General features: G+C 42.3%; 1 long non-coding RNA gene across 2 annotated transcripts in view; it reads right to left on the bottom strand.

The window, feature by feature from the left end:
- LOC139705237 (uncharacterized) overlaps positions 1–5,169 on the bottom strand; it is a 71,317-nt gene extending 66,148 nt beyond the window's left edge. For both annotated transcript variants that reach the window (XR_011707138.1, XR_011707139.1), the window contains exons 1-2: positions 5,059–5,169; positions 4,370–4,470 (exon numbers count right to left, since the gene is read on the bottom strand). This is a non-coding gene — a long non-coding RNA (uncharacterized lncRNA). The remainder of the gene's footprint in view (positions 1–4,369; positions 4,471–5,058) is intronic.
- Positions 5,170–25,386: the final 20,217 nt, after the last annotated feature.

Raw genomic sequence — 25,386 nt, 5'->3', positions numbered from 1 at the left:
AAGTTCACCAGGCTTCAGGTGAGGAGAGTGGAAACCTCTAAACCTCGCTAGATATGAACCTCCTGTTTCCTCCAACCACCATGGAGGGAAGAGGGTTTGTTGACCCCGGATTGGAGAATCAGCCTTTGGTCTTTTTGTTTTTGTGTGCTTGCCTTGTGCCCTAGGCATGGAGTCCAAGGACCAACTGTCTGCCGGATGCATGCTTCCAGTCCTGATCTGTACACAGTCTCACTCAGCCAGGACCTTTCCCCTTTAGCTGAAGTTTCCTAGAAATGTGGCCGTCCAGTGTTATGATTCAAGTGGGGCTCAGTCCTGAGGGACAGTGTGTCAGGGTGGAGTTGGTACTGTTGGATCTTTAATGCCGCACCCTGCTTCTGTCCCTGTCCCTGTCTGTCTCTGGTTTTTCACGGCAATCTGTGTAATTTAATGCTCATCCACACCCCTTGTTGTGAACTGCTGTCAAGAGGGTTTGGGGCGGGGAAGCAAAATCGTGCAAAGCCTATGACTTGTTCTGGTTGCCACAACAGCATCTTGGTAAACGGGATCCCAGGCTGCTGCTGCAGGCAATCACAGCCAGTGCCTTTCTGGCACTGGGGAGCCTCCAAGCTCCAGAGACCTGAACTTTCAGACAAGAGTCTTTGAAACTCCAGAAAAGCTGAGCTTTCTCTTCTCCATACAGGAGAAAGATGCAACCTGAGTGTAGAGGGGGTAGCTTGAAGAGGAGACAGGTGGGTAGAAAAGCAACAGGTAGACAAGCTTTCTGCTCAATACAGTTTTCATAATATCTCCAAACCCTTAGAACTCAGTATTGCCTGTGCAGCCTCCAAAATGCTTTCCACTGTAATAGTGGCTAGCACGGACTGTCACTGTGAAGGGGGAAGGGAATGAGAGGAAAGAGCAAAAAACCCTCTTATTTTGTTTCCCACTCTCCTGCAGTATTATAATGGGATCTGCAGTATTTTTCCTCCTCCCATAAGAATTTGCCTTCCTCCCCCACCATCCCTATGTGACCTACTTATCTATTCCCTTTAAAGGGAGGAACCCTGGAAGTCATCCCAACCGAGGGTGGTTCTGTCTGAATTTCAAAGAGGCAAATTCTTTAATAAGGAAAAATTGGAGGCTGTGGTAGGGGGCAAGGAGGTAGTAGGAATATTGTGAAAGATTGGGGAGAGAGGGAAAATTATATTCAGTGGAATCAGAAAACAGTATTTGGTGACCTGCCATAGGCCATTCATCCTCGTGACTGATTTGTGCCATGACTAAGGGGAATAGGTTTTGGGTCCATCTTAGAGTGCTGGAAACAGCAGATGTTGACTGCTGGAGAGAGTGTAAACCAGATAAAAATAAAATGAAATACCAGCTCTTGTGGGTTTACCACTTTCTGCCCCTAGTTCACTGAGCTCTGATCTAATTTCTGACCTCATCTACAAAATGGGGATATTAATTTTACCTCAGACAATTAATAAGATTAAATTATTCACCCCATTCTCTGTACCCTTCTACAGAAAACTAGACTAGGTCTCAGAACAATGGCACATAGATGATGGCATTTATTTATAAGTTCTATGAGAGGCACTGCATATACATTGTAACTCTCTTAATTCTGTGAGGGGAGCATTATGCCCACTGTATCAGTAAAGAATCTGATACTTAGAGAAGTCATTTGTGCAAAGTTGGGCAGGTAGCAAGAAGCAGAGCTGAGGTTCAAACTCATGCTTATCTGATTTAAAGCATATGCCCCTGTCCTCTTCTAGATTGTAATATCATTGGCCTTAATGAGGAAGGATCTGTAAAATCCTCATCCTCAAATCTTAAGTAAATTTAGAATGCTGAGTCAGATTGATGTTAGAGAAATAAAATAATAATTGGGTTGTATAATGCTATCATTTTATGCTAATCTTGGCACTGAGGAGAGATTCTCTTTCAGTCTGGAAGACATTAACTGCCTATCTGGTCTCTAGCCGCTGGGCCTCCAGGCTGGCCTGCTTCCAATTCATTCTCCTCACTGTAGCCACAGAGAACATTACTCTGCTTCTATCAGTGGTTCTCAGCTGCCCTCAGGATTACATCCAAATTCAACATAGCCATGGCCTAGTTTGTTCTTTGCCCTACCCTATTTTTATCAAATGTATTCATATTGCTCACTAAATATGATTTTATAATGTAAAATTTTTGAAAGAATTTTTAATGATTTGAATTTTGGAATTATTAATTAAAATTTCAGTTTTCATATGTAGGTTCCAATATTTTTTCCTCAGGTCTGAAATATGGAGGACCTTTGGAAAGCTCATAGCCCCAAGTACTGGGCCCACAGTGTGTCCTGGGTGAAATAGACCTGTGTATAGTCCTTGTCTATCTCCTCTGCATGCCAGGCTTTGTGTAAATACTGTTTCCTCTTCCTAAAACCTTCTCTTTCTACAATTGTACACTGCCCACATAGTCTCCCTTCCCTTACTGCCCTGTAGTCTTTTAAATATTTTTTTAAATTAATCAATTAATTAATTTACTCTGTGAAGGATCAAACCCAGGGCCTTGTCCAAACTAGGCAAATACTCTAATTCTGAGCTAGCTACACAGCCAGAGCATTATTTTGACACATATATGAAATCTCTTGGTTTCTTCATCTGTAAAATGAACCAACTTCATAGGTTATTAAGAGGATAGGATCAAGGGTGGGGATGTCACTCAGTGATAGAGTGCAAGGCCCTGGGTACAATCCAAATGTAAAAATAGATAGATAGATGGATAGATAGATAGATAGGTAAATTTAGACACCAAGGCCTTGCTATACAAATTATGATCCATGGATTATCATCTGGGATCTTTTCAAGAATGCAGAATCTTGGGCCCCACCCCAGATGTTCTGAGTCAGAACCTGCATTTTAAGGAGATTTTCCAGGTGATTCAGTTGCACTGGTATACTTAGAACAATACCTGTTATATAGTTATATAATCAACACTGATTAAATGATAATCACTATTTTTGTTGTCAGGATTATTATTTTAGGGGATAGAGGTCTTGCTATGTTGACCAGGCTGGTCTTGAACTTCTGGGCTCAAGTGATCCTCCTACCTCAGCCTCTAGAGTAGCTGGGACTATGGGCACACACCATCACACCCAGCAGTTGTTAGGATGATTAAAGGTCAGGTTTTTGCAGTCTCCTAGTTTCCTTTTTTCCCTTCTTTAACTTCCAAACACTAGTTCAATGGTTTCCAAATGGTAATCCTGGGGAACACTGGCATCCTGGGAGCTGGACCTTGGAATTTCAGCTTAATGCAGAGGTTACAGTCAGGACATAGTTCATGCACTCAAGTAGCTACTTACCTCCACAGGGGGTGTCAGTTAAGAAAATAAGCAATTTCAATAGGTGGTGTTCTGAGGGCTACCAAAAAAAGAAAAGAAAAAAAAAAAAAAAAAGGGGAGGGGGGAGTAGAAGTGCTGTAGGAGGCTTGTGGAGTCAAAGAAAAGTGTTAATTAAGACCTGAGAGAAGAGTTGGTAATTTAAGATTACCCACAAAAGTGTCAGAATCCTCTCAGACTGCTCCCATGATGTGAGGAGAAGGGGGTTCCAGAAGAGATGTGGGAGGAAAGTAAGAACACTCATCTGATGACAAAGAGCAGCATGGGGGGTGTAGTCCAGTGGTAGAGCATTTAATGGGCAAGGCCCTGGGTTCAGTTCCCAGCAACAGGGTGGAGGTGGGGGGTGTGGGGGGTTGCCGATTGGGGTGGTGGGTGGGCAATAGCCTGTGGAAAACGGTGGCTCAAACTACTGTTTGACAGTCCTCATAGGGGGAACTCTCCCATAGGGGGGACTTTCTTTATGTGTGGGAAGTACCCACCTTCTTCCTCCCACTCTCTGCTAGAAAGAACTTTAACCTTGCTGCAGGAACATCTATTGCCCCTGATGTTTGCTCCCCAAGCAAACAAGAGAACCCAGGGGGATTTGAATCTGGACACTACTTGGTGTCCTGGTATGAAGCTGAGTCACTAAGAATTGGCTGCTTGCAAACCAGACTCTCAGTAGTTCTGATTTGCGAGGGTAGGGGTGGGGTGCGAGGGAGAGGGGGAGGGCCTCAGGCATCCTACCAAGTGTCTTGCTTTGAGCTGCATCCCCAGCCCAACTACTGTATTCTTAATATCTCAGAGCCTTGGTTTCTCCAGGCCAGGAAGATGCTACACACTCCCCCAGGGTCTTGGGAGTTTTAAGAGAGAAGATATTGTGTAAAGTTCTGGTTGCACAGCGGTGTTTCTGAATCCAGGGTTCCTTCTCATTTCCCCTTTACTTAGTTTGTGAACTGTGTAGCTGGGTTGATTTAGGCCTGAAGGCTGGAATTTCTGGAAATGCAAACATTTCTTCTGAGTACTTACAAATAATGAGATAGGCTGCTCCTGTGGAGTCTGCAAACAGTAGAGGCCACTGAACAAGCTGGAAGGGAGGAGGGTCAGTTAGGGCCGCAGGTGGGGTGGTTCTGAAAGGAAGAAAAGGCCCACTGTTTCCCTGGAGCCTAACCTTGATAGAGGTTCTGAAAGCCCCCAGGGGACCGACCCGACACAGTGGGGCCTTGGTGCTTCTCGGGCAGCCTGCCTGCCCTTCAGGGGCGTATTCCCGCCAAGGCCTTCCTGGGGATGTGAATATTCTTTTCATAAGAAGGAGGCCGTGGCCTCTGAAGGATCATTCGGGAGAGCAGGCTTTCCCCCTGCCCACGCTGGCGCAGGGAAGGGCCAGCGTAGGGCGGAAGAGGCCGCGGCCAGGCCGCAGGGCATTGGCCCGGGAGGCGGAGGCCAAGAGCGCGCCGAGGAAGGAGGAGGCTGAGGCCGGCGCTCGGGCGGCGTGGAGCGGGGTCTGGGGACCTGTGGCCCGCATCGTCCCGACCGGGAGGGGTCGGAGCCTGCAAAACAAGACCAGCTGACCCAGGCAGGGCCGGGGAGGGGAAGTCGGCCCAAGGGCACACTTCCCCCCATCCGCCCCGGGGCCAGGGGGTGGCCTTGAGCTTCGGTTACTCGGCTAAAGTATCTCCACCTTCTTCCCCAGCGGAAGGCCGAGGGCATCCCCTCACCCTTTTCTAAAGCAAAACCAGCCCCGGCGCACTCCCCCCTCAGCCCAGCCCTCCGCCGGCCGAGAACCGAGCCGCAGGCTGGGGGAGGGCAGAGTCCTCTTCCTGCCTGGCCCTCGGTGAAGGCTTGCTGACGGGGGTGGGTGGAGCTCAGCCCGGCTATTTCGGTTCGTTTTTTGCAGGAGAGTTTTTGGTTTCCTGCCGAGTTACCCCTAGGCTTCCCTTAGGTTATTAATAATGAAGCTATCACTTTCTGAGCGCTCTGTATGGAACAAGCATTTTTACATTTTTTTCCCTGATTTTTTTTTTCAGGGTGAAGTATCATTAACCCCAATTTACTGATGAGAAAATTTGAAGTTCAGAAAAGATCATTTATAGCTTGCAAGGGACTCTCACCTGAGATTCACAGCCCAAGTTGTCCCATTCTAGGTGAGGCCTCTGCAGGACCACGTCAAAGACTAAATAAAATTCGACTCTAACACTGTTGACTCTAGCGTTGTGCTCCAAGACAGATATTTTCTGGGCCCTACTAAGAAATGACCTACCTCTAAGGCAGTGTTAGAAAGGATTTCCACTATAGACTGTCTTTAGCACTAGGGTCTGAAAAACCTAGGAATCTGGAATGCTTTCCTGAATTCCAAGAGAAACATCTTGGCTTGGGGCACGTCTTCCTCCCCTTCTCAGGACCCCTGCTTACCTCTTTAGCCTTTAAAAAAGTTTTTTAAAATAAAAATTGAAACTGACTGTTAAGATGAGAAGTCACAAGGCACTTGAGATGAATTGACTGTAGCTGGTACTGAAGCCTTGGAGTCACAATACCTTTATTTATTTATTTTTATGTGGTGCCAGGGATCAAACCCAGTGCCTCATGTGTGCTTGGCAAGCACTCTATCTCTGACCCACAATCCCAGCCCTCTTTAGCCTCTCACAGAAAATTGAGGCTTTGCTTTTGTCTAGAACTGAGAAAGCCAGGAGTGGGAAAAGCGGGACAGGTTCAGAGTGCTCAAGAAGGACCACAGTTTCCTGCGTCCTGTCCTACTAGTCAGGACCATGTCCCTAGAACATCTCTTCCCAAGTGAGAAGGTAGGTCTGTTTGAGAAGATGTAAGTGGTGGTTTTGCAAGCCAGAAAATACTGTACACATGGGAGGCAGGATTTTTTTTTATTTTTATTTATTTATTTTTTTTGCTGAATTATCAGTAGGGTGATAGCTGGGTTTTTATTATTTGAAAATCGTATAAGCAAATTGTCAAATAATTTCATCTCCTGAGCATGATTACTTAGAAAAAGGCCTGAAAACTACCTGGAGGACCCATACCTTAAAATCTCTAGACATGGGGTATGCAGATAATTTATGCAGATCACATCTAACCCCCATTTACTACCTAAAGCTTTCTATTTGTGTGGTTCTGATGTTAGGAGCAGTCTGCAACATTGGAGCTATGGGGGAGAGGGGTAGGATTCTTCTTTACATATAAGTAAACACAGTACAGGACACTTAAAAATAAAATTGGGAACACATTCTATTTTATTAAATAAAATGTTGTTTCATTCTAGACTAGGAAACAAAGCCAATTAAGAAAAATAAAATAGTCTGGGACTATGGCTCAGTGGTACAGCACATGCTTAGCATGTACAAAGTTCCAACACCATACCAAACCAAACAAATCCAAAAACTAAAATAAAAATTGAAACTGACTGTTAAGACGAGAATAGAAGTCACCAAGCACCTGAGATGAATTGATGACTGTAACTGGTACTAAAGGCTTAGAGTTAGGGAGAAGCCCACAGTAGTTTTGCTCCAGAATGAACTCTATTGAAAGAATTAAAATTTTCTTAGTCCAGAAGTCCTGACATCTCTCTTTAAAAAAAAAAACCAAAACTTTAGTTTTCCATTTGCAAAATGAAGGACTTCGGATATGATGGTTCCTAAGTTGCATCTGAGTTTGGAAACTCCTGATTCTTCAATGCTCAGATATTTTCATTTAATGATGTTCAACTCCTCCATTTTAAGAACGTGTTAATCATCTGACTAACTGCTCAGCTTTCCTGCTTTATGAGATCATCATTTGTCAGTTCCAAGTGCATTTGGCTGCCAGAGAGCAAACATTCCATGTGTGAACAGGGAATACATATTGCTGTGACAATAGGTCTGGCAAATTTGAGGGATATTGATTTAATCCCAAACAGCACTACATACAATGTCATTTCCAAAAACCATTAGGGTTCTGGACCTGTACAAAACTTCCTAGTTTGCTTTCATGTAGCGTGGATCTTAATTTCTCAGGGTTTGAGAAGCCAAGAATTAGGGTTCTAGAAACCTTATACCATATGCCTACATTTCTCAAAAAGTTATCAGGGCAACCTCTCACCCTTAGTGATTTAGTATGCTTGTGCCATCATTAGCCTAAACTGAGCTTCTACTTGATATAATCTAGGACGGGGGCTAAACCCTGTCCTCAGGGTTCTTACCTAGAGATCTCTGTATATTACATGACTAAATACAGTCACAACAATGGTCAAGTTCTCTCAGTAACAACTCTCACATAGTTTCCAGAAGGCATCAGTAGCTCCTTAGAGGTACCTCAAGTCCATAGAAGGATGGAGCCATATATTTGGCTGAGACTGGGGGTTTTCTTTCTTTCTTTTTTTTTTTTTTTGGTTATTTCTCACAGTGTTCAAAGTGCTATCATGGAGGCACATGCAAGATCTAGAAACAAAGAAAAGGGAGGAAAGGAGTATGGAAAGGGCCAGGTGCTGTGGTGCACACCTGTCATCCCAGAGGCTTGGGAAGCTAAGGCAGGAGGATGGCAAATTCAAAGCCAGCCTCAGCAACTTAGTGAGACCCTGTCTGTAAATAAAAAATTAAAAAGGGCTGGGGATGTGACTTGTGGTTAAGCGTTCCTGAGTTCAATCCCTGGTACAAAAAAACAAAACAAAACAAAACAAAAAACCAGGGGTTATGGAAAGGGGTACATTTATTGAGCACCTTCAGCACAGTGGTTAGGCATAGAGGCTCTGGAGCTGGACTTGGGTTTGAATCCTGGATTTGCCATTTTCTTGCTGTGCTGTCGACCTTAAGACAAATTACTAAGTCTGTCTATGCCTCAGTTTTTTTATAAAACTATTGTGAGGATTAAATGATAATTCATGTAAAGCACCAGAGCAATGTCTGCCCCATGTAAGTGCTATGTAATTGTGACTTATTTTGACAAGTCCTATGCTAACTGCCTGATATATTATTTGACGTTAACTATAATTCATTTCAAAAAGGAAAATACATGAAATTACTGAGTTATTACCACACTAGTTTGTAACAAATGTCTGTGGCTAGAAATATATGAGGAAGGATGGACCAGGCCCTTGTGTCTTTTACTAGTTCCTTCTACATAAAGGGTTTCCTACTTTGCCTACTGGCTTTGTCTTTTCTTTTCTTCTGCACAATAATAATATGAATTGTAAATCTCTCTATGTCAGAATATATAGATACATTTTATTGTTGTTTTGAGAATTGAATCCAGAGTTGTGTGTGTTCAACCACTAACCTATATCTGTAGCTCCCTATTGTTGTTATTATTATTATTTAGCACTGAACTACATCCCCAGACCTTTTTACTTTTTTTTTTTTTTTTTTTTTAATTTTGAAACAGGGTCTCACAAAGTTGCTGAGGTCTCACTAAGTTGCTGAGGCTGATTTCAAATTTGCAATCCTCCTGTCTCAGCCTCCCCAACCGCAGGGATTACAGGTGTACACCACTGTGCCTGGCCCCTATTATTATTATTATTATTATTATTATTATTATTATTATTATTATTTTCCTAGCAGAGGTTGAACCCAGGAGCACTTAACCACTGAGCCACGTCCCCAATCTTTTTTTATATTTTATTTAGAGACAGAGTTTCGCTGAATTGCTTAGGGCCTTGCTAATTTGCTGAAGCTGGCTTTGAACTCACAATCCTCCACTGGGATTACAGACATGGGCCACCATGACCAACCTCTCTTATTATTTTTAACTATTGCAGAGACTTGCATACCATGTATATGCACTAGACAATTTACATATTTATAAAACAGCACACAGCATCATTCCCCAAAAAGTTTGTAATTTTGGAGGGGAATCTCTGAACTTATATGAAATCTTCACAATACAAGAATCTATGTAAAAAATATTCCATTTGATTTGAAACTAAGTGTCAATGCTAGTATGATACTTGGTGGCCAGTGAAAAGATACAATTGAATAGAAAAATAACAAGGTTGAGCATATGTTAGAAATGGGGTCTGTCTCCTGGAAGCCCTGGCTGGAATAGAGAAGAAATTTACCCTCTAGGTCTTGCTGAAAAATTACTCAAGACAAGAAGGACAAGTCTACACTCCCTTAACAAGCTGCAACACAGCAGCAAGGGTGTCTGGGCTGGAGGTGGAATGCAGCAGGCCTGGGAGCTCTGCAAGTTGCTCAGCATGTGGGCAGCAACTTCCTTCTGGAACAAAGCAGGGGCAGGTCTTGCTCCCACCTTTTCACAGAGCCTAGCCTTGTTCTCCTTGAATCACACTTGGTGCATGTCCCCCAAGGCAGTGTCTCTCTACTCAAGGAGCCAGAATGAGAACTCCCTTTTTCAGGTCCTTAATCCTTGGTTTGGCCCTGATTCCTCCGGAAGAACTCATGGGGATGAGACAACAGTTGCCCTATAGGGCAAAGCAGGGGACATACTGTGCTTAGGTATTCATAAGCTTTTGCCAAGGCTGTATTTCTTTTACCCCACCCCTAAGTATTAATCACTCCCTAAGCCAGTAACATCTGTTTGCCACAGAGAATTAGGTTGTGTCAAACCCTACACTTGGCATTTCTTCCACAAGGTCCTACCCAACAGCCTTTTAATAACTTAGCTGGGCAAACTTTTCGACCCCAACCTTGTCCACCTATACTTCCATATATGCCTTTATTTTTATACTGATGGGATTAGTTAGTAATCAATTAATAGAAGAATATTCACTAATCACCCACTATGTATTTAGCTCTTCTGTACAAAGCAAGGGGTTGGAACATTGAGATAAGAAGGTTAAAAGAAATGAACATGGCCCTGCCCTTGGGAGCTGACAACCTGGGCACACACAAGACACAGCTCTATAGATCCTGAAGTGGTCAAGGTAGGTGGCACAGTGAGCTGTGGGTGGGCAGAGAAGTAAGCCCTGGGAGGCAGTCAAGAGCCTCCAAATAATCCATGTCAGCCCCTCTGGGAACCTTGCCAAGTGAGTTCAATAGAGGATGAATCAATGTGGCAACAAGATCCATATCTTGCTCACTGATTCACAGAAAACCAGTGCTTCCCTAGTCACTTGTCAATCAAAATGAGTAACCCATTTTGTCCTCTTTTTATTTCTAATATAGAAAAATGGAAATACTGGTACAGTGAATATCTTTGAATCCTTCATCTACATTCATTGATATTGCCACATTTTTCTTTTCTAGAGATACATTATATATATATTTTCCATTTGAAAGCATGTCATAGAGCTGGGATGTGTCTCCATGGTAGAGTGCTTCCCTGGCCAGTATGAGGGCTTGGGTTTTATCCTCAGCACCTAAAAAAAAAAAATAATAATAATTAATAATGATCAATTTTTTATCATTATTCATATTCACTTTTCCCAATTGTCCATACAGTGCCCTTTATAGCTTTTTTTTAAATCAAAATGTAAGGCTGGGGTTGTAGCTCAGTGGTAGAGGGTTTGCCTAGCACATGTGAGGCACTGGATTTGATTCTCTGCACCACATAATAATGAATAAATAAAGGTATTGTGTCCATCTACAACTAAAAAAAATTTTTAAAAATGTAATCAAGGATTACTCATGGCATTTGCTTGTCCTTTTTCTTAAGTCTCTGTTAATTTGTAACAGCACCCTACTCCCTGTTTTTGTCCTTTTATGACCTAGACATTTCCAAGAGTGTAGGTCAGTTTCAGAGAATGATGTACTGTTTTGGATTTGCTTGATATACTCCTTTATTGTTGGATTCAGGCTCTATTACCATTTTTAAAAATTGTGGTAAAATATAGTAACAAAGCCTATCATTTTAGCTATTTTTAAGTGTACAAATCAGTGTTACTAATTATAATAACAGTGTTGTACAACCATCACCGATATCCACATCCAGAACTTCATCATCTCAAATGTTCTTCATGCACCCATTAAAGAAAGACTCCTCGTTCCTCCTCTCCCCAGCTAAGTAGCCTCTCTTCTATTTTCTTCCTTCCTTTCTTTGATCCTCCTTTTTTTTCCATCTTTTTTTTCCTAGTGATGGAATCTAAGGAATTCTGTTTTTTTTAAATTTGCCTATTCTAGGTAACTTACATAAGCCATACAATATTTGTTCTTTTATGTCTGGCTCATTCACTTAGCACAATGTTTTCAGGCTTTATTCATGATGTAGCATGCATCAGAATTTCTTCTGTTTTTTTAAGGCTGAATAATATTCCATTGTATGTATGTATGTATGTACCACATTTTGTTTATTCACTTATTTGTTGATGGATACTTGAATTGTTTCCAACTTTTTTTTTTTGTACCAGGGATAGAATCCAGGGATGCTTATCCTGAGCCACACCCCCAGCCCTTTTTAATTTAATTTAATTCTTAATTTTGAGACAGAGTCTTGCTGAGTTGCTTAGGGCCTTGCTAAATTGCTGAGGCTGGCTTTGAACTTGTGATCCTTCTGTCTCACCCTCCTAAGCCATTGGGATTATAGGCATGTGCTATTTCAACTATCCTAAATAATGCTGCTATGAGCATTGGTATATAGCTATCTGTTTGAATCCCTGCTTTCAGTTCTTTTGGGAATACCTCTAGGGGTCAAATTGCTGGATTATATGGTAAATCTATGTTAAACTTTTTCAGAAAGAATCAAACTGTTTTCCACAATGGCTACATCATTTTGCTTTCTTATCAGCAGCATGTAAAGATTTCAATTTCCCTATATCCTTGCCAATTCTTTAAAAACATTTTTTTTAATAGCCATCATCCTGAGGGGTGAGAGGTGGCATCTCATTATGATTTTGATTTGCATTTTTTTTATTGGTTGCTTAAAACATTACAATGATCTTGACATATCATATTTCATACATTTGATTCAAGTGGGTTATGAATTTTAAAAATATTTATTTTCTAGTTATAGGGGGACACAATATCTTTATTTTTAAAAAATTTTTATGTGGTGCTGAGGATTGAATCCAGTGCCTCACGCATGCCAGACAAGTGATCTACCTCTGAGCCAGAACCCCAGCCCTTGATTTGCATTTTTCTAGTGACTAATAATGTTGAGGACTTTTTTTTAATGCTTTTTGGCTATTTGTGTATCTTCTTTGCAGAAATGTCTATCGAGTCCATTGCCCATTTTTGTATTTTGTTTTGTAGTATTGGGGATTGAACCCAGGTCCTCACACATGCTAAGTAAGTGCTCCACCACTGAGAGACATCCGCAGCCCTTTTTATTTTATTTTTTGAGGCAGGGTCTTATTAAGTCACCCAGGCTGGCCTTGGAAATATGATTTTCTTGCCTCAGGCTCCCAAGTAGCTGGGATTATAGGTGTGAATAGGGTTGTTGGGTGTTTTTGTTGTTAAGTTGTAGGAATTTTTCATATATTGAATATGAATCCCTTATTGGATATATAATTTATAAACATTTTCTTTCCTTGTGGGTATTGTCTCCCTCCACCTCTTACTGAAAATTAGACCCAGGACCCTGGGCCTGCTAGGCATGTAGACTACCACTGAGCCACATCACCATCCCTCTTTTCACTCTTGATAGTGTCCGTTGATGGAAAAAAGTTTTCATTTAGATGAAATCCGGTTTATCTGTTTTGTCTTTTGTAACTTATGCTGTTGCTGTCATAGTCTAGAAATCACTTCTAAATCCAATGTGGTGAATGTTTTCCATTATATTTTCATCTAGAGATTTATAGTTTTAGCTCTTAAGTTTAGGACTTTGATCCAATTTGAGTTAATTTTTGCATAAGATAAAGGTCCAATTTCATTCTTTTGAGTATGAGAATATCCACTTTTTCTAACAACATTGGTTGGAAAAACCCACTCTTTCCCTAATGAATGATCTTGGCTCCCTTGTTGAAAATCAATTTACCATTTAGGTGAGGGTTTGTTTCTGGACTCTATTGCATTCTACTAGCTTTTATGTCTGCTCTTTTCCATTTTAAGAAGTATATGGTTTCTTCTAACCTCTTTCTCATCTGTCTACCCACTCTCTGCTAAAGACAAAGAGAATGAGAAGGAAACATCTTAAGCACACAGGAATCTGAAATTATGGTGACCTGGATTTGGATGACATAAAGAGTGCACCATTTTGAAGATGCCCAATTTTCAGATAAGCATTTAAAACGTCAGGGTTGGACAGGCATTTTATTCATTCCTTCACTATCTGAGGCACAACCATTCTCTGTATTCTCTAAACAGAGAGGTCCCACATCATGTTGTCTTGAAATCTCATAGGATTGGAATGAGATCATTGTCTCTGTGTGTATCTGTTTAGCCTTTAACTTGTAGAAGACGAGGAACTACATTTAGTCAATAGTTAAATTTATCACTGGTCGCAGTGGCACATGTCTGTAGTCCCAGTGGCTTGGGAGGCTGAGGCAGGAGGATTACTAGTTCAAAGCCAACCTCAGGGTACAGTGGTAGAGTGCTTGAGTGCTTGCCTAGCATGTGTGAGGCACTGGGTTCAATTCTCAGCACCACATATAAGTAAATAAAAAAATAAAGGTTCATCGACAACTAAAAAAAGAAAGAAAGAAAGAAAAAATCCAGCCTCACTAACTTAGTGAGGCCCTAAGCAAGTCAGTGAGACTGTCTCTAAATAAAATACAAAAAAGGTATGGGGGTGTGGCTCAGTGGTTAAGTGCCCTGGGTTCAATCCCTAGTACCCAAAAAACAAAACAAAACAAAAATCAAAACAGTTATTTATCAAGCACAATATAAGCAAGGCACTGTAGCATAAAAGTCACAGAGACTTACATTCTACTGACGAGGAACATATGTCATGGAATGACTTGGTAATTACTTGGAGATGGAGAGATGAAAATTGACATAATTGGCAAATTCTCTAAAGGTGGGCTCTTTGGAGATTATTAAAGAAGTTAAGAGTAAACTCAGATTCAGGAATGAAGGTGAAGAATGCTGAGCATTGAAACACAAAGGCAGGTATGAGGAAGCCACCTGAAGACTGTGAGAAGGCCCGCCTCACTAGACCACAGCATGTGTGTGAAAGTGTACTAGTCAACAGGTGGGGTGGCACTAAATTATGGAGGATTTTTAAGTAATAAGCAAAGGAATGTGTACTGTAGTAGTAGCAGGATAGATTACAAGACAGGAATAGACTCAATTCTCATAAGACTTCCCTGGAAAGGAAAGAACTAGATCTTTACCCCATGTCCAATGCCAGGCTGAGGTATATTTCCCAACCTTTCTGTTTGGAACCTACTGTCAGAAAAGGCACCAGATCCAAGATCCTGTGAGATCTTGCCCAAATTCAACATGGCCCACTAACCTTTTGTGCTAATGTCATGAAGTTTCCAAGCTTGGTTCTGGTTTGGGTTGGCAGCCTCCCCAGCTAGCCAGGCTTTCAAGCTTCAGGCAGGGCTATAATTTTAGTTTCCTCATTTTTACAAAAGGTCAAGTTTTTTAAAGCTATTAGTGGATCAATGGGAATCTGTCTATGTTGGTGAAGGTGCATGAAAACTGGGGAACACTGCAGTTGCCCTTTAGAGCCTCCTTCCCCAGTCCCAACTCCTTTCCCCTAGAGCTAAGATTCATCAGGATCTTGTACTTTGTCCCCACTCTATCCTTCCCACAACAGCTGAAAATTACCTGTGACTCACACAAGTGGTTTAAGCTGCTTAGTCCCAGACAGGAATGTTGGGCCTTGCCAGTTGACATTTGGGGGTCACAGGAAAGAGACAGTAGGCAGGAAGTCCTGTGGGCTAGAATCAGGGGAGCTTCACAGACACCCGGAGAACATTCCAGAGTGCAGTACTGGAAGAAGGCATGTGAGGAGCCATTAGTCTGATTTCCCCTGTGGTCAGAGGCTGGCTGCCTTTTTATCTTCCTTTCCTGACATTGGAATCTCATCAAATGGCTACCATGTTTGGTTTTAAACCAGGAAAACACAGAAGAGAGATTTGTTTTCCTGTCTGCTTTTGCTGAATGGAATCTGATTCTACTTATTGGTGGTGCCTTAGAAGCCCTGGGGCTGGTGAAGACTTTAAACCCCGAGCACACAGGACTCCAGCATTACCAAATCATTTCCCATATCTTGAGTCTGAGTTTAGTCTTCATCCTCTTCTGTCTCCCAAAGTCCCTTCCTTCTATGATTAATTCTGCAGCCTGCTAATATTCCACCCACAAATTGCTATTTCGGCTGACCTTCCTCCAAACTTGAGAATCCTTAACAAATATCTTAGACACTCTCACAATCTGGTTATGTTCTCATCTGCATGATTTTCTGGAATAATCATAAAGGGATAAAAAATCTATAATTTTCAAGGCCATGCTATAAATTCAGAAATATGGAGTTCTACACTGTTCATACCTAATTCTAATCTTCCAGGCATTTTAGATGAAGTTTCCTAGAAACTGTTTTTCTTGATTTTTTTTGACTTTGTTTTTAAATTTTTTTACTCACTTCTTTTCCACATAACTGAAATTGGGGTGAAGACCGAGAAAGGGGATTATAAGTTAGAGTGATTAACAAACAGCGTGCGTGCACACGCACACACACACATACACAGAGATGTCTTTGCATTTCCCATTTCTGATCCCACAGATCAGGAAGTGAAACAACTCTCAGGTGAGTAACTTTGCAGATGCCCAGGCATGGCTGGAACATTTCCGTAGGGTCATTAGAGACTGTTCAGAGGAGGCGTAGGGGACTGTCTTCCGTTTGGTTTTCTTTCTGAACTTTTGTCCAGAGAGCATCCTGTTCTGTTACATACTTACCCACTGCCATCTCCAAATTGCTAGGTTGAGTACCATACTCAAGTGCCTGACATTGGGTTAGAAATAGAAAATGAGCTGGCAGGCCCCTGGTCCTCAGACTGTGACAGGGGCTTTTGCTAAGTCCTCCTGCAAGGGACCATTCTGCTCTTTAGGCCTCAACTTCTCAGGCTTAACTCCTACCTCAGTCAAAGCTGGAAGGCATTTTTAAATGTTTTTAAATGCACCCTTAATCCTTGCACATATTAAAGAAGTATGTCCCTCTTTCTCCTCCAGAACATTAGGCAAAAAGCTAACCCCTTCCTTCTCCCCAACCCCACACTTGGGTGAGTGGAAACACCGCCCCCTCCCCCAGACTGCTGGGGCAGGGAATGAGGCTGAGTGGGGTTCCTGCTGAGGGAGATGGCAGCCCAGGGTGTGGGCCTCAGCCCTCCAGGGAGGAAAGGAATGGGCTGGAGGCTGCATTTTGCAGGCTATGTTTAGAAGCAGTTTCCCTGCTTATAGAAAGCAGTGGCCCTCTGTGCTATAATTATAACTGAAGAGTCACTTTCTTTCAAAAACTCTATTTTCAGGTGTTTACCACTTTCTTTAAAATGGAAAAAATTTAAAAAGTGGCCTAAAGGCAGGCAGTCCCCAGAGTATTCTCAGTCTCCTGATGAAGGAACCTGGGAGTGGTCTGGTAAAATTCCATCCTGCCATCTTGTATTACCTGAGGACAGGAACTGGTGGGGACAGCAATGACTGACATCATCATCTGGACTATCTGTGAAGACTTGAATAGTAGGTTAACTGCTTGGAAGAACCTGTGAGGCAGGGTTCCTGGGTTGTGACCTGCTCTCCCCCCTCATCAGACCTTTGCTGGCTTCATCCAGGTGGCATTACAGGGCGGCTGACCATGGGTCAGATTCAAATCCCAAGTAGCTAGTTGTGTAATGTATTTATTAATTCACTTGTGTGAATTTAGGAAAGTTCTTCAACTTTCAGGCCTCAGTTTTCCCATATGAAAAATGGAGACAATGATAGTCCCTAACTCATAGGACTGTTGTGAGGATCAAATTATATATGAACAGTGTGTAGGCTAGGGATTCATACTTACTGTGTGAGCATTACCGTAATTATGGTTTTTTTTCTTTCCCTCTCTGAAAAATAAGGGAATATTATTAACAGTCATGTTGGTTATTCTGCATCAGACAGGAAGACCATCCATTGTGTGTCAAATACTCATGGAAAGTGATGCTATGAGGAGACACAGAGGAAAGGAAATACCTGGCTCCCATTCTCTGGGAGAGAAAGATATACTGCTTATGGAGATTTTCAGAGTACCACAGAGGGGGAAACGGGCTGAGGTACTGAAAAGGGGAAAAAAAATCAGATTTTTTTTTTAAAAGGAGGAAAAATTCTGCACCTTATTTTCCTTGATGATAGATATCATGACACAGGTCTGCCAGAGGCATGGGAACATGTGGCCCCTTCTCCACCCAGACCAGTGTTCCAACTCAGCCTGGAGGTGGGGTAGTACCAAATAAAGCTGTGGAAGGATCACGCAGGCCTTTTACACACTTGGCCTTGATCTTTCGACTCCAGCTCCTTGTCCCCTCAGTCAATCTTCTTACTCACAGGCCTCCTAACTGGCACAGGGTGTTGAAAGAGGAGCTGGGAGGACAGACAGGACTTGGCCTGGCACACTGAGACTTCGGCAAGGGTTGAGCTCCTGACGTTGGGCCCAAAATCTGCTCCAGGGGATTCTGGCTCCACCTCCAGCCCTGCCCTCCTAAGCCCACCCTCAGATCCCAGGCTCTGGGAACCCTGGTGCCACCACCTTTAATGTGCATGTGCTACAGCCATGACCACCCTGCCTCTCTTGAACCCCTAACTCATTCTAGGCTTTCAGAATCAGAGTCCTCACCCCCTTCATGAAGACTTCCTTACCATGCAACTATACCAACTGTCCCAATTCTCCTAGTTACCTACCTATTCCATTAGTCTGGGAATTAGAAATGTATATAATTGTAATCTCAAAAAATATTTGAGCATCTGCTTGATTGCAAAGCACTAGAGGTGAGTGTTGGGAGATCTATAAAAGCAAAGGTCAGGATCTTCTTTCATCAAGAAGCTTAGCTGGGCAAGGTGGTGCACACTTATAGTCCCAGGGGCTCAGGAGGATGAGGCAGGAGGATTGCTAGCTCTAGACCAATTTCAGCAACTTAGTGAGAACTTTTCTCAAAAAATAAAAAGGGTTTGGATGTAGCTCAGTGATCGAGCACCTCTGGGTTCAATCCCCAGTACTGAAAAAAGAAGACAAAAAAAAAAAAAGAGGTTAAAATTGCTTGCTTAGCATGTGCAATGTGCTAAGACCAATTCCTAGCAAAGAAAGAGAAGGGGAAGGGGAAGGGGAAGGGGAAGAGGAAGAGGAAGAAGAAGAAGAAGAAGAAGAAGAAGAAGAAGAAGAAGAAGATCATCTAAGGTTATAGCTCAGTGGTAGAGCACTTGCCTAGCACATGTGAGGCACTGGGTTTGATCCTCAGCACCACATAAAAATAAATAAATAAAATAAAAGTGTCCATCTACAAATAAATAAATATTTTTTTTTAAAAAAGAATAAGAAAAAGCAAAGGCTTGAAAACCTAAAGGAGTGGAAAAAAATTCTAAATGGATGGTCTGGAAAATTCCCTATTGCCATATATTACTTTCCAGGTTGAATGTTATTATTAAACTGAATAATAATAAAGAGTTACCAGACATTGGGTGCTTGTTAGGGGCCATATTGTATTAAGCACTTTATACAAATTATTTTATTTAAGCATTAATATTACCCCTATATGATAAATACTATTTTTATTTCTAATTTAGAAATAAGGAAACTAAAATGCAGAAAAGTTAAGTAATTGCCCAAAGTTAGCTAGCGAGAAAACCAGTATTTGAACCACAAAGCCTGACTCTGTTGTTTATACTCTGAACCACAACACCATATTTCTCCTGGGTTTTGCCCCTCCTGTTCTTCTTCTCCTTCAGCTGAAATGAAATTCTTTGAAGCCAGATCCACTGTCTCCACCTTCCTAGAGGGTTCTAGAGTGTAGGACTGCCTTTGTTGGGAGGAGGTATTTCATCAGTATTATGGGATGCCTTGATTAGTAGGCCCTGCAGTAGAGAGAAGAGATTGACCAAGGTTTCTTAGTTCTGGGTAAAACAATTGTAAAGAGAGGTTGGTGATATAACTCAGTGGTAGAGCAGACACATAGCATGTGAAAGGCCTTGGGCTCAATCCCTTGTAAGCACTTGTGTACTCATGTGCGCACACAGGAACAAGAATTAGAAAGAGACGCCTGTGATCCCAGCAGCTCAGGAGGATGAGACAAGATGATCACAAGTTCAAAGCAAATCTCAGCAAAAGTGAGGCGCTAAGCAACTCAGTGAAACCCTCTAAACAAAATAAAAAATAGGGCTGAGGGTGGGGTTCAGTCGTTGGGTGCCCCTGAGTCCAATCCCCAGAACCAAAAAAAAAAAAAAAAAAAAGAATTAGGAAAAAGACCAGAAATCCAAATGCTGCTATGCACTAACTCTTGGCTCACACTGTCTCCTTGCTAACCTGGCTCTGGTGGACACTAGCTGGAAGGACTTTATGCATTAACTCTTCATGGTGAACATAGGCCCATTAGGAACAAGCCCAGAGTCCTTAGTGGTTTCTAATTAATGCCTACCAGGATCAGTGAGTCAAAAAACTTACCTGGAATTTGGACTTTATTCCCTGTCTGGAGGACAGAATTGCCCTCTCAGTATTTCCCATTATATCTGTCAAGTTATAGTGATTGTACTTCTGAGAATAATGGGCACTTGGAGCAAAGAAAATATCAGTCCTTATTCAAAAGGATGGATATTTCTATATTTAATGAAAATCTTGCAACCCCAATCATTCACCTGCCATATTACCCATTTTTTTTTTTCATATTCGTTGGTTGATTAATTGGAATAAGAAGCTGTGCAAGCACCAAGACAGAAAAAAACATGGCTTCCTCCCCTCTGGCAGCTTACAATCTAATAAAGGAATGCTACCCCCACCAAAACAAACGAGCAAACACGAGGTTTTGGTTTTTGTAGTTCTAGGAATGAAACCCAGGGCCTTATGCCTGCAGCGCAAGCTCTCTACCACTGAGCTATACCCCAGCCCCTGATCCTAGCTCTATACACAAATATCTACAACATGAATCATGGAATAATGATTATCATATCAAATGTTTATTAATTGCTTTCGTTGCCTCTATTAAGTGTATTCATAAATTTTATGCTTTTTAACCTTTACAACAAAGCTGGATATAATTATTTCATTTTATATGCAATAGATCTCAAAGCCTGCTCCTAATAACCAGAGTGTCCTGCTCCTCATGAGAGATCCAGGCATGAGAACCATTGAGAACAGAGGTCAAGGTCACTTTGGGTTTGTTGGCCAGAAACAGCTGTTGGAAAAGTCTTCTGTAGAGGTCCCTCTTCTTAAGACTCTTCCTACTGCCACCTCCCAATCTCTTTTCTTTCTTTTCTCCAGTGTGACCTCCTCAGAATGACCAAATGAATCTTTTGAAGACCCAGCTACAATCCTCTACTCAAAACCCTCAGGGCTCTCCCTAAAAGTTCCAAATTCCTCTTAAGCCTGTCATTCAAGGTCACCCACATGCTGACTCTATCCTAACTTTCCAACTTTCTCTCTCTACTCTCCTTCTCTTCATTCTCACCTAATAGAACAAGTTGCTCTTCTACACGGAGGCCCATCCTGCTGCTCCCAAGGCTCTTCTCAGGCCTTCCTCCTGCCTGGAATGCCTTTTTCTCTTTGTTTCTCTAAGTCTTACCTATCCTTTGCTGTCCAGCTTAAATATCACTTGCTATGTGACAATTACTAAGCTAGGGCAAATATATATGCATGCATAAATGTGTATATATATATATATGTGTGTGTGTGTGTGTGTGTGTGTGTATCCATATATCCATATATTTGGGCCTCATATGCCTTGTTTTTCAATCTCCTTGAAAGCAGATTAAAAATCTCATTCACTTATATATTTTCCTATATCCTAGTACATCTTTATTACCCCCATATTCTAGTATGCTAACCTAATTAAATACTTATTAGATAAATTATTTTTTTTTAAAGAGAGAGAGAGAATTTTAATATTTATTTTTTAGTTTTCGGCGGACACAACATCTTTGTATGTGGTGCTGAGGATCGAACCCGGGCCGCACCCATGCCAGGTGAACGCACTACCGCTTGAGCCACATCCCCAGCCCCAGATAAATTAATTTTTAAACTCAAAGGGTTGGTGGTACAGCTCAGTGATCGAGCACTATCCTAGCATGCACCAGGCCCTGGGTTCTATCCCCAGCACTAAAGGGGAAGAAAAAAACAAAACAAAACAAAACACTTAACAAGAGGGATTTGAATGTGTAGAAGTGCTCACACCTATATAAAACCTGTGAAGACACTTGCAGCCATAGGTTTAAGGTCCTTGAAAGCCAGGATAAAGTTGAACTCAGTGGGGTAAGCTTATAGAGAACAATGAGTCATTTGATAGTACACGGGAGAGGAAAAGGATGGGACATAGAGTTCAGGGTGGGGGTAGAGGAAGGACTGTAATAGCAATGAATTTCATTCTTTGCAATATTGCCCAACATCCTGGTATTTGGGGAATTAACCTTCTTTGCCTGGTGCAAATTGCCTAGCCACCTAACCCATCTGTCACTGTTGGACCTGTTGGTTTTCCCCTAATCCCTCCAGACTATGCCTTCTCATTTGTCCCAAGGAACATGTTGGATGCAAACCAAGTCCAAGAGTAGATGCTTTGGGGCCAACTGAGCTTGGGCTCAGGGTGATAAATAACCACTGAGCTTTCACATTCAGAGTTTGAACAACAAAAAGAGTGAAGCTTTGTGTGGATAGGAACAAAACTTCCCTGATAAGCAGGAAGATGCACTCTAGACTTTTCTAGAGTGTGTCTTCATGCAGGATCTGAGGGGAGAGGACAGTGAGTGGCTGGGAGGAGACAGGAAGCTAGGAGATCCTGCCTGGAGCAGCTTTCATGTCAAGGGCCACAAGTCTACAGGCCTAGAATAGAAACCTACAAAAACTGCATCATCAGGAGAGATTCCTATTCTATTCTATTTTTGAGATGGGGTCTCACTGTATTGCCCAGGCTGGTCTTGAACACCTGGGCTCAAGCAATCCTCCTGCCTCAGCTTCCTGAGTATCTGTGACTGCAGGTGCACCCAGAATCTCTAATAGACTATGTTCCCAAGCTCCTGTCTTGGTTTCATTCACCTTATGCTTGTGACCCAGAGAACCTACCCTTGAGGGAAAATGTACCTTTGCAATTCTCCACCTTAGAGCATGCAACCTTGTGCTGACCCTGTCTTCCAAAATCTAAGATACCTATAGCAGCAGAACAGGAAATGGGACATACAAAGGTCCCATGGCACTTTGTGAGCTCCATAGAGTTATCTATAGAAAACTAAGACAAGTAAACTGAAACATGTGGAAAGCAACTCACTCAAATGCAGAATTTTCTAACTTCAGGTTTATAAGTCCCCATGAAGCTCTATGTGGCTTCAAGGGTGGTGGACCTGCTGAAATCATGTGTAAAAATTTCCCACATATGTGTGTGGATGGCTGCATTCTGGGGTGGGGGAACAGAGTGAGGGGCCACAACCTTGATTGGGTTCTGAAATGGTCTGTGACCTCCTGAAAAGTTGAACAAAACAACACATTTTTCTAGAGGATGAAGGTGGGAACTGGGTGTCAGGGGAATTCGGAGGACATTCCAACTCCTCCCATTTCCCATGTGCTGCAAACATGTGTGCAGTTGGAAACAATGACAAATACAGGAAAGTGATGGGCCACTTTTTGAAAATGGGTAGAAACCTGAGTACTTCTCAGATTTCTTTAAAAAGTTGTCTTTCTCTGTTTAGGTAATATTCATCTATCTTACCTGTCCTTCTTCCTTCCATCTTGTCTTTCCTGCCATAAGGGAACCTATTCAAATACCTGCTAGCCTAATGCTGAGGCTAAAAGGGGAGGAGTGCTTGTTTGTTGGGTTGGAATCAGGAGCATGGGTCCAGGAAAGGTGGAGCATATCCTTCATGTGATCGAATTGGAGCCAAACTTTTCAAGTACCTCTTTAAAACTTGAAAACTGTTTTTGGATTCCTCCAAGTAATGGTAATTGTACTTTGAGTACCCATAAATGAAAGATTGCATGCTGATAAAAAGCTACAGTGCATTCAATAATCCTTTAAATGTATAATTAGAAAGTTTAGCAGCATCTCTGAGTATTTGAAAACTAGCACAGCATCTGTGTGTGACATGCATTATTTATTTGGTTTATTGGCAATGTTTGGTGTGCATCTGGTTTCAGAGACCCATATCTGGAACCGAAGGCCCCCTTCTCTTTCCACAAAGAAAGAATCACTGATCTAATTTAAGTTCTTTGTGAGGTAGAATGAAGTCTATTCCAAAACCCAGAACTCTTGAATATCTCTTGGGCATTTGCAGGATGTTCACACACTTGTGGAATGGACTTAGTCTCCCAGACCCACCCCTTCTGCACTCTCCTCTCACTAAGAGATCTCCAAAGGGCACCTGAGAGAAGAGAGAACACTCTAGCCTTTGCCTGACCTGATCAACAACAAGAGAGCCAACCACACAACACACCAGACTTTGGCAACAAAGTGGAACACAAAGTGATGGCATAGCTGTCATGGGCTGAGGGTGCCAAGCTGTGGGATAAGCCCTATATCATTTAGTCCTTCCTATAAGCCTGTGAGTTAGGATTATTATTATTTCACTTTAGAGATGTGGAAACCAAAGCTTAAGGAGATTAATGACAATGTCACATGATTACTAAAAGCTTGAGATTCGATCCAAAACCAAGCCTAAATCAGACCCCGAGATGGTAATCACTATGCAGGAGTGCTTTATTCCAGGCTCTCTGGGCTCCTGATTCCTAAGTCTTCTTCATGCCTAAATTATCTTGCTACCCTTTAACCCAAGGAATCATTCTGAACCCAGCCACAGTTTACAAGTAATGCTAAGGCCCTGTCTATCTACTGCATCTTTACCTCATCTTTAAAGCCTCTGGAAGACTCCGTAAGCAAGACTCAACCCTGGGGGGCCTAGAGTGTTATTTAAGATTCTGATTTCAACTCACAGCCTATGGACAAGGGAGTCTGGGAAGGGTGCATTCCTACGCTCATCCTCCTCTGATCAGGCTGTCCTCCGTCCTCCTTCTAGTACTAATTAAAGAGTATCATCCTGTGTAGAGATTTCCCTATGAAGCCCTTCAGAACTGTGTGAGTCTACATTGATTTTTAACATTCCTTCCAGAACATTTTGTCTTTGACCTTCAGCATAGCTTCTATTTTTTCTCTTTTGATGCATGTGTGAGAGTCTTAAATCCCCAACAATCTCCTTGAAAGCAGGTGCCAAGTCAAACCTATTCTGCATTCGCTACCTGAAGTGCCCTACTTGGAACTGGACACAGCCTTAACTCTTAATAAATCCTTGTTGAGTTAAATCCATTCTTGAGAACAAAGTTCCTCCCTCCTAGACCATTCATGCTGGCTACTATGCCCCTCAAAAAAATTGCTGGCCCCCTCTCCTTACCTAATCCCCCATGAGGCTCACAACCTTTGAAAGTGCTGGGATTTGGTTTTGCTGCCCTGTCAGAAATAAGTCTGAACTTTCTAAGAATATTTTTTCTGTTGGGGTCCAGAGGCCAGTTTTTCTGCACCTGGGCAGGGCTCTCATGGAGCTCTGAGAGACCTTTCAAGGCTTTGGCACCTTGAACTTTTAAAACCAGTGTGGGCTTAAGGCAAGACATGGAGAGGTGTTTACAGTTTCTCTGCCCTCTTGTCACATTTTCAAGGGCTCCTGTTAACCAAGTGTGTTTGTCTTTTGCTACACTGTGAGGCCAAGAGCCTCTTTTTCTCTGCAGATTGAGACAGAATGTCTGGGGTAAGAGGCAATTCAGCTCCTGATCCAACACTACAGACTCCTGGGAGCCCAGTGCTCTGGCATTATGACTGAGCATCCCTTGGGCCACAGTTGGACTGACCTTCACTGGGTCAACCCAAGTGTCTAACTGTAGCCCCCCAGGAATCTTGATGAAGTTATATACCTCTCTGAACCTCAGTTTCTTCATCTGTGAAATGGGAAGGGCGGGAACAATTGATCACTAAGTCCCTTTCTGCCCTAGCATTCCTCTGCAGTCCTAAAATTCCTCCTGGGTTCCAGACATCACACAGCATTCTCAACACTCCCCACACATCCACACCTTGCCACTGATTCCCATAAGAC

Source organism: Marmota flaviventris, chromosome 3, assembly GCF_047511675.1.
Source record: "Marmota flaviventris isolate mMarFla1 chromosome 3, mMarFla1.hap1, whole genome shotgun sequence".
Taxonomy (NCBI): domain Eukaryota; kingdom Metazoa; phylum Chordata; class Mammalia; order Rodentia; family Sciuridae; genus Marmota; species Marmota flaviventris.
Note: the sequence above shows the minus strand (reverse complement) of the source record. Positions and strands in the feature narration are given on the sequence as shown.